Source organism: Micromys minutus (assembly GCF_963924665.1).
Source record: "Micromys minutus genome assembly, chromosome: 2".
Classification (NCBI taxonomy): domain Eukaryota; kingdom Metazoa; phylum Chordata; class Mammalia; order Rodentia; family Muridae; genus Micromys; species Micromys minutus.
The window spans coordinates 504,319-514,816 of NC_137971.1; the positions used below are offsets into that span (position 1 = coordinate 504,319).

At 41.2% G+C, this 10,498-nt stretch overlaps 1 pseudogene across 1 annotated transcript; it reads left to right on the forward strand.

The window, feature by feature from the left end:
• Nucleotides 1-6,405: 6,405 nt before the first annotated feature.
• On the forward strand, nucleotides 6,406-6,717 carry LOC308416971 (ATP synthase subunit g, mitochondrial-like; annotated as a pseudogene). Its single transcript has one exon. The product of its transcript is annotated as an ATP synthase subunit g, mitochondrial-like (transcript).
• Nucleotides 6,718-10,498: the final 3,781 nt, after the last annotated feature.

Genomic DNA, 10,498 nt, shown 5'->3' on the forward strand with positions numbered 1-10,498 from the left:
AGGTTTCGGTCTAGGTCACTTAGCTCCATGGCTTTTGGGTCCTGAGTGAACACAAATGTTATGGTGGGGAGCGTGTGATAGTGCAATTTATGGCAGACAGGAGACAAGGGAGAGAGGGACAGAGAGAGGGGGAAGGAGGGAGGGGAAAGGAGATGGAGGGGGGATGGAGAGAGAGAGAGAGAGAGAGAGAGAGAGAGAGAGAGAGAGAGAGAGAGAGAGAGAGAGAGAGAGAGAGAATATGAACATGAACATGAACTAGGGATAAGACATAGCCTTACCAGAGCACACTCCTCAATGACCTACTTTCTCCTCACTATAAGTGTCTGACCTCCACCTTCCTTCCTACTCAGCCTGATCTCCCAGCCTCTATCACCTCTCAAAGCCACCAGATTATGGGTCCATCATTAGATTAACCCACAGATTAGGTCAGACCCATCACAATGCAATCATTTCTGATTCCTTACTTCTGAGTGTTGCTGCCCTAGGGACCAAGACTCTATGAGTCTGTAAAGACATGATAGAAGAATTATCACAGGAGAGAAGCTGGTCAGGGGCTGGAGGACACTGACAGAGTTGGTCAGGGTAATTTTTGGGAAGCTTTACTTGTGGTATGTAATCTAAAATGTCTTTCCTCCAAGGAGCTGGTAAAATTTACACCTTACCTAAGCACTGTAGGAATGGATATATATTTTAAGAACATGTATAAAGTGCTCTGGTTCAAGGGTCTATCTAGAATGGGTTCCATTACTCTCAAATTATGCCGTGATCTCTTTAAGATTTGAGATAATAAAGATCAAGGATAGAAAATCTTTCTTGGTTACTCACATGGATATGTAATAAACCATGGTGGCTTAATCTCCTTCTGGATTGGCTCGGTGCACAGTATGGGAACAACCCTCTACATCCTGCTGTCTGTGGACTATAAGTGTCTGACCTCCACATGGGCATGAAGATTGTACCTCTGTTATGCCTGTGCATATCAGCTTGAGGCCAGGTCTGTAGCTGTCATATCTCTTTAATAATGTGTTATTTGGGACCTTAGATTTCCAGCCAAAGTTCCCTCTGAAGGCCTCCTGTACATCTAATGTATTATCAGGAGATGGTTGAACTTTTAGGAGGTAAAACCTATTTGGAAGAAGAAGGTCACTGGAGGCATGTTTTATGTTTTGGAACCATATCCTTTTAATTTCTCATTGGTTTCAGGCTGCTATGAGGTGATCAGTTTTGCTCTAGTATGTGTGCTCACCATGATGTTCTTCCTTACCACATGCTCAAAGTGATGGAATTAGCCAACCGTGGACTGAAAACTTTGAAAATATGGACCATTATTTCTCCTTCAAAGTTATTTGTCACAGACATTCTGTCACAATGATGAAAAAGGTATTACACAGTAGCAGAGCTCTGGGGCTATAGAGATTTCATAGTCCTTTTAGAGTTCAGAAGGCCTCTCCATTGTGAAGAGGACTCACAGGGGGTCTCCTATGCATATACAGAATGTTTGTGCCCTGCCCATTCTATGTGGATATCCAGTGACACTGAATTAGAAAGTAGAAACATTGGGAGGTAATTAAGTGACAAGGTGAAGTCTTCATGGATGGATCAGTGTCCTTGTGAAAGCAACCCAAAGGTCTCTCTCACGGTCTCTTTACCATTTTAAATTTAGGAAGATTTCAGTATGTGATCTAGAAGGACGCCTTCACTAAAACCCAACCATGCTGGTATCTTGATCTGGGGTCTCTATCATCCAGGTTTATAAGCAATATATTCCTGTTGTATCCAAGCTGCCCAGTCACAGTACATTGCAATAGCAGCTGACTTAGACACTCTCCCTAATGTCTTAAGGACGAGGAGCCTTTGCTTGGGAGAGGGTTGGGAGACAGTTTTATGTCCCAGTATTGAGATTCCTATTTACACTGGGCATTAGTGGTAGCTGGCTTTCTTAGAAAACAAAACTTTCATCTTTCACACATTAGAGGACAGTTTGTTCAGTCAACAAACAAATTAGTATCATCACGAAACACATTCTAAGCCAGGCATTTTCTGAAAGAAGATTCCATCTAGTTGGAGAAACAACATCAAACAGTAAGCAGAGGTTATAGCAGAATAAGACAGGTGTGTGGAACCTGCACTGAATGAAGAGGACTCCACTGCTCATTTTGATGGAGGCACCAGGGAAACTTCTGTGAAGGGTAGAAGAAGTCATGGACTAGAAAGGGTTCCTGACTAAGAGACCATAGGAGCAGAAGAAATACAGAGAGCCAGGTGGTTATAGCTGGGCAGGGGAGGTATAACTTTAATTTCTTTATGACCTATTTTTAATGATAGTTCTTAAATGCTTCCTACCTCCCTTTCCACCAACCAGAGGTAGTGGAAAAGAAAGGAGACAGGGGTAGTGGACCTGTTTAGAAATGGTTCTTTGGAGCAAATACTATCTGCTCTGTCAGGAAATCAGCAGCCCAGTTCACAGATCAGCAGTGGCAGCTCAATCCACTAGCAAACACATCATGTTCAGTAGTGTCAGGATAGCAGCAGTGGTGACCTAGCACAGACAGCCAGGCCTCAGCCTCAGCAAAAGTCAGCAGGAGGGACCAGGGCCAACAGGAACACCAGGAAAAGTTCTGTGAAAATCAACTAAGATGTAAGATCAAGAACTGTTTAGCTAATATAAGCAAGCCAAACTCAGCCTCCATTACTTTCCGTGGTCCTTTTCATACTCCCTCCAAACATCACATGTCCTCCACAAGTCCCGCATCAGCATGTCTTACCTCAGCACAAGAGTCTGTCTCAGCTGATATCATTCTGCCAATCTGCCTGAGTCCGAAGAAGCGGCAAGAAGCAGCATAACACCACCAGACTTTTTTGGTACATTTCCCTCTATGGAGTCCCAACAAATAAAGCTCAACTACACAGTGTAAGGTGGACCAATATATGCATGTTGTTAGCAAAGAATCCTTCATCATGTGTCCTTTCATTCCTTTACCTGTGTCTGCCTCAGCAAAACATTCCTTCGTGTGTTTGCCCCAGCAAAACACCATTCAACACAACTGACTTTCCAAAGGACCCTTAAGTTTCCACTTCAAGGAGTTTCGATAGACAGATGACTGGGTGAAGTAGAAGAGGAGGGTGATACCTTCAATGTTGGTCAGGGTCTTAGACTGTGTTATTGAGACAAAGAGGAGCCCAAGGAAGGATTTTTAACAGGACTATGGCATGTTCTGTCTCTTTTAAGAAAAGAAGACAGAGGGATGAAGGAGAATTAGTATTTTGAGAAACTGTTAAGGGCAGAGAAGTGATGACAAGGATAGAGGGCAATACGTGAAGTTGGGCTGGCCACATGATGGCGGCTGGGTCCTTTTCTCTTTTTGGTATTTCCCTTCCCATGTATGGAACCCAAAAAGACTGTCCTCCAAGCAACCATCCCCACCTGCAAGGTCTGCTTTTTTTCCTAAGAGGTCCCTCCCTCTTCTTTGATCAACAAGAAGAGATGGCAGTTGAAAGACTGGCAATCTCTGCATGAGCTGGTCATAGCATGAATTTCACAGAAGCACATATCAACTGGCCTTGGCCATTGTTTTAACAGTTTGTGTGTGAAATGTCCCCAGGGCTCATGTGATTCAATACCTGGTCTCCAGCTGGTGATGATATTTTGAGAGTCTGTGAGTGTGCAGCTGAGTCACTGAAGATAGGCCCTTGAGGGTTCTAGTTCAGCTTTTCTGCCAGTCCTATTGCTTTCCCATTCATCTTCCATGTGAGGAACCACACACTTCCACCAACAGTACTGATTAAGTAGCTCCTGCTGCTGTGTCTTCCATGCATGATGAACTGAAACTCCCCTGAATTTTTCTTTTGGACCCATCTTTGGTCCATTCTATGGATCTCAAGCATCATCAACACATTGCAAGCATTTGCTGTACAGGATAGGGATGTGGTGGTCTTGCAAGTCCTTAGTTGGAACTGGTTGGAAGTGGAGGGAGGGAGCAAAAGCCTCACCTCTTACCCTTATCTTGAAAAAAATATGTTCTAGAAGCCCAAGGTTTGTTAAGGATTTAGGCAATCTTAGCCTTGCCCTCAGAAGTCTGGAGTGGAGCTGATAACACCTGTACTTTCAACTCACGATTCTGATGTTCTTCCAACATTGAAAACAACTGTTTAGCAATATTTGCTCAGGAAGGGGGGGGCTGTGTTCTGTGACCCCTGAGTTTCACTTGGAGACCAAGTAGCTGGATACACTAGGTTTAAATGACCTTAAACAGAAGGCAGGATTAGCTGTCTTCCCACAGAAAGCTGACAGGTTGAGTGCTATCAAGCCTTCCCAATTGGTTCAGAACATTTTTACCTTTCTGTGAGTCAAGATAAGCCACCTGTCTTTCTATAAATTTCATCAGTTTGTATACATATAAGAATTAACATAAATAATATATTAATTAATATTAATTAATTAATCTGGTACTTCCCTGAGTGTACATACATCCCTCCAGCTTCTTTGCAAAATCACCCAGGATGGGCCCAGAAACATCAAGTCTTTCCTCGTCAGGTGGAGTCATGGGCTATCTACCATTCTGCTAAGTTTCTACTATTTTTGACCAGGAATCCCTGGTACCTCTGTGTCTGCAGGTACATGGTCCATCATTGGAAGCCAGAGCTCACTGGGGTCTTCCTGAGGTCAACATTTAGGGTTTGGCTGCAGAATCAAGAGTCTGAGGACAAGAATCACACGTCTGAGGCCTTAGAGAGTTCCACAAATTCCTCTCTGTTATGTTTTCCAAGTGTTAATAGTTTTAGAGACTTACTATCTGTCAGTCACTGCTCTGAGTATTGATGTACAACATCTTAGTCACTCCCTCTTCTGCCTTATTTATAACAGAAAATTAAATGTATGTAAAATATAAATTAACAAAGTGAATCTGATGTTTTTTGCTATCAACTCCTAACCCCCATACTGTAAGTTGATGTCAAGGCAATACAAGATTGGACAGTAAAGAGTGGGGCCGGGAAATATCTGGAAAAGCAGAAGAGGAGGAGAGAGGCGGATTCAGGAGGAAGCAAGATGAAAATAGACATGGGTGTTTCTCTCGAGTATCTCTAGATTGATAAGTTTGTTATGATTATTTCTAAGGGTTTCTCTGGGTCAATTTATCTTATCTAGATGGGCAGTTTATGTCTTTGTTCACTGGTTTTAAGCTTATTTTGTAGAGGGTTTGTGGATTGAGAATTTAACATATAAACCTGTTTGATAAGTTAATGATTGTGGAGTCATGTTTATACTGGGCTGTGGAGGAAAGTGAGTGAAAACAACGCACAGGTGTGAATAGAGTGAACCATGCCTGAGTTCTTAGAGGTAGCATGGAACTGGTCAATTAGAGATAGCCCGCTGTTTCATATGGCTCCTTGGGAGCTGGCATTAGCTCCAGATAAAAGGTTTAAACTTTTTATATATTTACTGCAACACCATACTGTTTATTTCTAAATAATAGTTTATATAGTTTTATTTTTAATTGTATGTACTTTTGTTTTAATTGATTATTCTGTAAGTTAGTAATAGTAAGTATCTTACTATTAGACATAGTAAGATACTGATATATTTATACTTAGAATAATGAAGTCAGGTTAGTTAAGAAATCCATCACCTTGAATATGTTTTTAAAGATTAAAGAAATTACATGTGAATGTTTTGCCTGCTTGCATGTATGAATCACATGCATGTCTGGTGCCCACAGAGTCAGAAGAGAACATCAGATCCCCTAGACAGGAGTTACAGATGGTTGTGAGCCTCCATGTGGGTACTAGGAACCCAAGCCAAGTCCTTTGTAGAGCAGTGAACACTCTAAAACTATAGAGCCATCTCTTTAGCCCCACTGTCACGTGTGTGTGTGTGTGTGTGTGTATGTGTGTGTGTGTATGTGTGTGTGTGTCTGTGTGTGAACACAGCAATGTAGTAATTTGGAAATACACAATGCATTATTACTTATTCTGTAGACAGATCATTAAAGTTTGTTTCCTCTTACCTACCTCACATTTTACATCTGTTTGTCAGGATTTCTCTTTCTTTACATCTGTCTTCAGCCCTGGTAATCTACCCTTTTTCTCTATGAATTCAACTTCTTTAGATTCAACATCTAAGTGACATCATGCAGTATTTATCTTTCTGTCTCTGTCACTTATCACAGTGTCCTCATGCTTATCTATGGTGTTAGAAATTACAGTCTGTCCCTTTTGAAGGCTGAATACACACACACACACACACACACACACACACACACACACACACACACACACACTTTTCTTTATCCATTCATATATTGATGGGCATTAAGGTTCCATCTCTGTTTAGCTATTGTAAATAATATTCCAATGAACAAGGAAATGAATTTAGGGTTCGGGGAGACATATCTTCCACTTTAGACAATGGCCAAGTTCATCTGTAACTTCTTGGAGAAGGCACTGTCAATGGTGGTCTCTGCCATGACTTACTTGAAGCCTTGATTGGCCACATTTTGGCACTACACCAAAGTTGAGCTGGTTCCCCCAAACCCTTGGTGAAATCCCTACAGCTATTCAGAGTGTAAAAAAAAAATTCAACGTGCTAAAACTGGTCACTTCAAGTACCTTACAGTTAAGGAAGCTGTGCTGAATGGTTTGGTGGCCACAGAGGTATGGATGTGGTTTTATATTGGAGAGATCATAGGCAAGTGTGGCATTGTTGGCTATGATATTTGAAGACCAATCTTTAACCTCCAATTTGAATTCTTATTTGAATGTTCTTGGACCATGTATAATGAGACTGCTGTCTGAATAAAATCCAGGCTGTGGGGAAAAAAAGAAAGTGTTTTTAGTTTCTTTGTCAATATATCCAGAAGTAGAATTAATAGACCACTTGGGAATTGTATTCTTGGTTTTTGGAGGACCTCTAGATTGTTTTCCATAAGGAATGTATAGATAAACAGTCTCATCAGTAGGTTACAAAGGCTCCATTTTCTGCATTTTTTTTTTTTACCAGCACTTCCTTCTTGTCCTTTTGATAATTGACCACCCAACAGTGTGAGGTGATGTCATATCATGGTTCTAGTGAATATTTCTCTGATGAAAAGTTGTCATGAACATTTTCCATACATCTGTTGGCCATTTGCAAGGTTTTTTTGGTTAACAACACTCTTCCAAAGATCTTCTAAAGGTCCCAAGTTCAATTCCCAGCACTCATAAGACCACTCATAACTGTCTGATTTTGTCTTCTGGTATACACATGTATATGCAGGAAAAGTGTTCTTGTTCATGAAATACATAAATAAAACTTTAAAAAGGAGAAATGTTTAGTTAGAAAGCTCGAGAGGAGGATCAAAAGTGCTTGCTGTTCCTCCAAAGGACCTGAGTTTGGTTTAGGGGATGAATCATGAGAATATTTCAGGATGCTGAGGGTCTTTCCTACTGTTGTGGTGAAATGAAAGAATCCAGTCAGCAGACTCAATTTAGTCCTAGATTTTACCCTGGTAGCCCTCTAAACCTCAGTTTTGTCAACTGTAAAATGGAGCTCTTGCTTGTGGAAGGTGAAGAGGTGATAGTTAGATCTTCTGTAGGGAAAAGGATTTAACTTGAACTCCTTGAGCAGGCTTCTGGTTGGCTGCAGAGAACTTTGGGTTCCCAGCTATAACTTTCTGCCAGTAGCAAATCAAGACCAAAGCATCTGCCTCCTGAAGGCTGTCAGGGAATTCTTTTTCCCCTCTAAATGCCTGGGTAACCCAGTGTTGGAACCCTGCTCTGTGGTGTGTTAAGATAATTGTTGAAGGACTTTGTTAAAAGAAAAACCTCTCCATGTTTCCATTAACTCCCTGCATGGGGCAGTTCCAGCCCACTGATCCAGGTAGCATTTACAGTTCAATTTCACAGTGATGACAGACTGAAATACCTTCCCCTCTCCATGAGCTGCATGAATTCACAAATAGTGGACATTCCTCACAGGTCCTTTCTTCCTAATTACCCTCTGTTTGGGTCTCCTCCTCTTCACCTGAGAGGACTGTAACTTTGATTTTCAAATTTCCCAATATGCTTTCATCCACCATGGAGATGAGTTAATCTCTTCGGAAATCAACAGAGCTGCTGAAGGTCTTAAGATTCCCTGCCCCCAGTGCAGACATCACAAAGAATAGCACAGTAGTACAGAAATCTATGACTTGCATAAGTTTACTTAATCACATTGGAATTCTCTTTGAACTTGACCCCAGGGGATAGAGATTATAGAACTGTCTGGCGGCTAAAAACTAATCCACTGGAAAAAGTCTAGTGTCATGAGAACATCAGGATGAAGTGCAGAGTGCAGTCTGTAGAGCAGCACACCAGTTTAGCAGTGTTACCTGCAGTTAGGCATGCTTCTGAACTTAGGCCAGGGGCTGCAAGCTGTGGTAAGGCTAGATTTTTTTCCTGTCTTTTTCCTCTTCCTCCTTCTTGTCATTTGAAATGGGGTCTCATGTAGTCCAAGGTGGTCTTAAACTCGTGGAGCTGAGGAGAATATTTGAACTGGTGGTCCTCCTACTTCTGTCTTCCAGGTGCTGGAATTGGAGGTATGTACTCCTATGCCCACACCTCATAGTATGTGATACTGGGGATAGAGCTATGGCTTTATAAGTTCTCAGTGAATACTCTATGCACTGAGCCATTTGCCCAGCCCAAGGATCCTTTGGAAATATTTACTTTTAAATTCCCATGTGGGTTGTCAAAAAGGTGTTTGGTCTCTGGGAGGGGGTCGTTGGTCCTCCAGGGAGAAGCTTGTTAAGGCAGGTGAAGGAGTACAGAATGCTGATTCTATCTCGGGTCCTATGAACTAGTGTCAATCTTGGGATCAAAGTGCAAAGACAAGCAAAGAGGAAGAAGGGCAGAGTGATTCCAAGGGTCCAGACTGGGGATCTTGACTTTTTGTGGATGAATTAAAATAGGGTTCAATATGTCATGACTTGTGGGCCAAATTTAGCCTGAGCTGAGATGTTTATAAGCTGGGCAAGAAAAAGTAAAAGAATATAGTGTTAACATACAAACTGTCTATAAGTTTTATTCTCTTAGTGTGCTTGCTTATTTGAATAGTGTGAATAGCTTCTTTGTGCTGCAGGGGTGTAGCTAAGCAGCTGCAGAGGCTGTGTCATTCACAAAGGTAAACTGTAGTGAGAATTCTGGAATTTTGGTTCCTTTTAAAAACAGAAATATTATAAGAATGTGCTTTTGTTTTAATCTCAGGTATATGGATGTAGGGCTGCTTCAGACTGTCCAAAGCAGCTGACCATGATTTGCCTTGTGCTCTAGCAGAGGCATGGTTTAGCCAGGTGCAGATAGGTTCTGCGATTGTGTGATGTTTGAAATTCTGGGAATTTTCACAGGGTACCCAAGAAGCAGGATTGGTGGTTGGTGGTTGATGATTATGGAGATTGGCTGTAGTTGGTTAGTAGCTGAAGAAACAAAAGGAAAAAAAATTACATTTGGGGATTTTCCTATTCTTCTTTCCTCTATCCTTGTTACTTTCCTTTCTAGTATTAGGGGACAAAACTGGGGGGATTAAGGGTGGGGAAAAAAGAAGAGCCCACAGAGTAGCAAAGACCATTCATAGTAAACTGTTTGCTGTCTGATCTTTGATGACAGATAGTTTATACTATCTAAATTGCAGATGGTATAAATAACAGGTAGTTTATACTAGAGCCAAATACAAGTGGCCATGGCTAGGGAGACAGATTCAGGTTTCCCCAATTCCATGCTTTATGTACTAACAATTTCATGAACCTTTTAGTTACAAAAACAAAACAAAACAAAACAAAACAAAAAATCCTTAAATCAAGGCACTTCTCAAATATATTAGTAGAAGCATTAAAGGCCTCCATAGACTTTAGAATCTGATGACATCCTTAGCCTTTGAGTTGGTAATCAAGGCTATCTGTATATTCCAAAAAGATTTACCCAATAGTGACAGAATGCTAGGTCAGTTTTATAGAACACTATCCTCTGGACATAGCAGCCATTACCAACCTCATCAGATTATCTGTGAATACTTGCAAAAGACTTTCAAGATTGGTCTGGTATGGCAAGGACCATTGACCATCACCCAAGAATCCAGCCACTCTTCTTGATGCCTCCTTTCCAGTTATGTGTGATTCTTCCCAAGCTCGTGGTCTTTGGAGGCGACAGAGTATATAGAACATTAACTGGATATATAGAAGATTAACCAAAGAGGGGTTGTATGCAGCTATGAACAGGTTGTCATCTATGAGGGGTTAAGACTTTTCAGTGGTATAGTTGCTTTGAGATTGTCTGTGTACCTGTAAATAACTTTTACCATATTCTGAAAGTGAGTTCAGTCAATTCATGATTTATCAGGATGGGCTTTGGTATAATTACTATTTGGTCTATTTTTGCTGCCTTGTCTGGGTTCATATCACTCTAGGAAAAATTCACGTATCAGTAACATGAAGAGGTAGGTGACGAATAATTATTTATAGAGGGTCAATGATAGTGAAAGAGAATTTGG